We start from the raw sequence: 4496 nt of genomic DNA on the forward strand, positions 1-4496 counted from the left end.
AACCACGTACACGGTCTCTTACACGGACCCGTGAACGGACTATAAGGGGACACGGGAAAAAAACTGGCCGACGCCCGTCGTGGATGGAAGTGGACGCGCGCCATGGAAAACTGGGAAAAACCACGTACGAGGCAAACACACGTACACGGACCCTTACACGGACCCGTGAATGGGCTGTACGTGGACACGGGAAAAAAACTGGGAAAAACCATGCCTTGTTTTGCTATGTAAAGTTCCTGTACCATGTTGATTTCGTGCTCTGAACATTGCTACCTGATGCTGTTTCTGCCATGTCCAGTAATTTCACTAAGTCTTTGAACCTGGTTACTTTTGCACTTTTGCCATGCTTGTTTGAGCCTGTTATGTTGTGATCTAGTCGTAGCTCAGTGTTCATATTTTTTCAAGCATCTCCTGTAGATTACTGCCATATGCTTTGTTGCTATGTTGGAGTGCTGTAGCATTGTTACTTGTTGCATTTTAAGTGCTATCATGCTGTTAATCGCAGATTCGTGTCATTCTTGTTTTGCTTGCCATTTGCAAACCGTGCATCCGTTTCCGGTGATCTTTATATCTATTTCGACCGAAATCATCTCATCTTTCCAGTGGCATGCTTGGTTTGCCAAGTTACTGCCTTGTTCATCATTTTCCTTCCGGAGCACGCATATGCATCGCATATCATATCTTGCATATCATTCATGTATTGCATCATGTTGCTTGTGCATACTCCCGTGATTGATTGTCGTTCCGTTGCTTGTGTTCTTGTCTTGGGTAGAGCCGGGAGACGAGTTCGTGAACGAGGAACCTGTTGAGTACGCTTACGAGGATCAAGCTTTCGACAACTCTGAGAACCTTGCAGGCAAGATGACCGTACCCTCGAAATCATTTCTATCTTTGCTTGTTCGTTCTGTTGCCATGCTGCGCTACCTACTACTTGCTATATCATGCCTCCCATATTGCCATGTCAGCCTCTAACCATCCTTTTCCTAGCAAACCGTTGTTTGGCTAAGTTACCGCTTTTGCTCAGCCCTTCTTATAGCGTTGCTAGTTGCAGGTGAAGTGGAAGTTGGTTCCATGTGGGAACATGGATATTTTGGGATATCACAATACCTCTTATTTAATTAATGCATATATATATATATATATTTGGTAAAGGGTGGAAGGCTCGGCCTTATGCCTGGTGTTTTGTTCCACTCTTGCCGCCCTAGTTTCTGTCATACCGGGATTATGTTCCTTGAGTTTGCGTTCCTTACGCGGTTGGGTGATTTATGGGACCCCCTTGACAGTTCGCCTTGAATAAAACTCCTCCAGCAAGGCCCAATCTTGGTTTTACCATTTGCCACCTAAGCCTTTTCCCCCGGGTTTTCGCGAGCCCGAGGGTCATCTTATTTTAACCCCCGGGCCAGTGTTCCTCTGAGTGCTGGTCCAAACTAGAGCACCGTGCGGGACCGTCCCTTGGCAACTTGGGTTATGTTGGTACCTGTACGCTTCGCTTATCCGGTGTGCCCTGAGAACGAGATATGTGCAGCTCCTATCGGGATTTGTCGGCACATTCGGGCGGCTTTGCTGGTCTTGTTTTACCATTGTCGAAATGTCCTATAAACCGGGATTCCGAGACTGATCGGGTCTTTCCGGGAGAAGGTTTATCCTTCGTTGACCGTGAGAGCTTATGATGGGCTAAGTTGGGACACCCCTGCAGGTTATTATCTTTCGAAAGCCGTGCCCGCGGTTATGAGGCAGATGGGAATTTGTTAATGTCCGGTTGTAGATAACTTGTCACTTGACTTAAGTAAAATACATCAATTGTGTGTGTAGCCGTGATGGTCTCTTCTCGGCGGACTCCAGGAAGTGAACACGGTTTGAGTTATGAATGAAGTAAGTAGGAGTTCAGGATCACTTCTTGGTCATTGCTAGATGACGACCGTTCCGTTGCTTCTCTTCTCGCTCTCTTTTGCGTATGTTAGCCACCATATATGCTTAGTGCCTGCTGCAGCTCCACCTCATTACACCATCCTTTCCTATAAGCTTAAATAGTCTTGATCTCGCGGGTGTGAGATTGCTGAGTCCTCTTGACTCACAGATTCTACCAAAACAGTTGCAGGTGCCGACGATGCCAGTGCAATTGATGAGATTGACCTCAAGTGGGAGTTCGATGAGGCACGTGGTCGTTACGATGTGTCTTTTCCTGATGATCAGTAGTGGAGCCCAGTTGGGACGATCGGGGATCTAGCATTTGGGGTTATCTTATTTTCATTTGGATTTTGACCGTAGTCGGTCTATGTGTGTATCTTGGATGATGTATGAATTATATTTATGTATTGTGTGAAGTGGCGATTGTAAGCCAACTCTTTATCCCATTCTTGTTCATTACATGGGATTGTGTGAAGATGACCCTTCTTGCGACAAAACCACAATGCGGTTATGCCTCTAAGTCGTGCCTCGACACGTGGGAGATATAGCCGCATCGTGGGCGTTACAAGTGTACATGCGCCATGGAAAACATGGCAAAACCACGTACGAGGCACACACACATACACGTCCCTTACACGGACCCGTGAACGGGTTGTACGTGGACACGGGAAAAAAAGCGGCCGACGCCCGTCGTGGACGGAACGGGACGCGCGCCATGGAAAACAGGGCAAAACCACGTACGAGGCACACACACGTACACGGACCGTTACACGGACCCGTGAACGGGCGTTACGTGGACACGGGAAAAAAGTGGCCGACGCCCATCGTGGACGGAACCGGACTTGCGCCATGGAAAACTGGGCAAAACCATGTACGAGGCACACACACATACACGGACCCTTACACGGACCCGTGAACAGGCTATACGTGGACACGGGGAAAAAGGGGCCGACACCCATCATGGACGGAATGGGACGTGCGCCATGGAAAACTAGGCAAAACCACGTACGAGGCACACACACGTGCACGGACCCGTGAACGGGCTGTACGTGGACACGGGAAAAAAGCGGCCGACGCCCGTCGTGGACGGAACCAGACGCGCGCCGTGGAAATCAGGGAAAAACCACGTAATTCGCACACACACATACACGGACCGTTACACGGACCCGTGAACGGGCGGTACGTGGACACGGGAGAAAAGTGGCCGACGCCCGTCGTGGACGGAACCGGACGTGCACCATGGAAAACTGGGCAAAACCACATACGAGGCACACACACATACACAGACCCTTACACGGACTCGTGAACGGCCGACGCCCGTCGTGGATGGCTCCAACGTATCTATAATTTATGAGGCATTCATGCTATTTTATTATCTGTTTTGGATGTTTACGGGCTTTATTATACACTTTTATATTATTTTTGGGACTAACCTATTAACCGGATGCCCAGCCCATATTCCTATTTTCTTGCCTATTCGAAGAAAAGGAATATCTAACGGAGTCCAAACGGAATGAAACCTTCGGGAGCGTTATTTTTGGAACGGAAGCAATCCAGGGAACTTGGAGTACATGTAAAGGAAGCAACGAGGAAGCCAGGAGGGTGGAGGGCGCGCCCCTGTCTCCTGGGCCCCTCGTGGCTCCCCCGACCGACTTCTTTCACCTATATATTCCCATATACCCTAAAACATCAAAGCGAACAATAGATCGGGATTTCCGCCGCCGCAAGCCTCTGTAGCCACCAAAAACCTCTCGGGAGCCCGTTCCGGCACCCTGCCGGAGGGGGGATCCCTCACCTGTGGCCATCTTCATCATCCCGGCGCTCTCCATGACAAGGAGGGAGTAGTTCACCCTCGGGGCTGAGGGTATGTACCAGTAGCTATGTGTTTGATCTATCTCTCTCATGTTCTTGACTTTGCACGATCTTGATGTACCGCGAGCTTTGCTATTATAGTTGGATCTTATGATGTTTCCTCCCCCCTCTACTCTCTTGTAATGGATTGAGTTTTCCCTTTGAAGTTATCTTGTCGGATTGATTCTTTAAGGATTTGAGAACACTTGATGTATGTCTTGCCGTGCTTATCTGTGGTGATAATGGGATATCACGTGATCCACTTGATGTATGTTTTGGTGATCAACTTACGGGTTCCGCCCATGAACCTATGCATAGGGGTTGGCACATGTTTTTGTCTTGACTCTCCGGTAGAAACTTTGGGGCACTCTTTGAAGTACTTTGTGTTGGTTGAATAGATGAATCTGAGATTGTGTGATGCATATCGTATAAACATGCCCACGGATACTTGAGGTGATAATGGAGTATCTAGGTGACATTAGGGTTTTGGTTGATTTGTGTCTTAAGGTGTTATTCTAGTACGAACTCTATGATAGATTGAACGGAAAGAATAGCTTCGTGTTATTTTACTACGGACTCTTGAATAGATCAAGCAGAAAGAATAACTTTGAGGTGGTTTCGTACCCTACCATAATCTCTTCGTTTGTTCTCCGCTATTAGTGGCTTTGGAGTGACTCTTTGTTGCATATTGAGGGATAGTTATATGATCCAATTATGTTATTATTGTTGAGAGAACT

This window comes from Aegilops tauschii, chromosome 7 (genome assembly GCF_002575655.3).
Source record: "Aegilops tauschii subsp. strangulata cultivar AL8/78 chromosome 7, Aet v6.0, whole genome shotgun sequence".
Classification (NCBI taxonomy): domain Eukaryota; kingdom Viridiplantae; phylum Streptophyta; class Magnoliopsida; order Poales; family Poaceae; genus Aegilops; species Aegilops tauschii.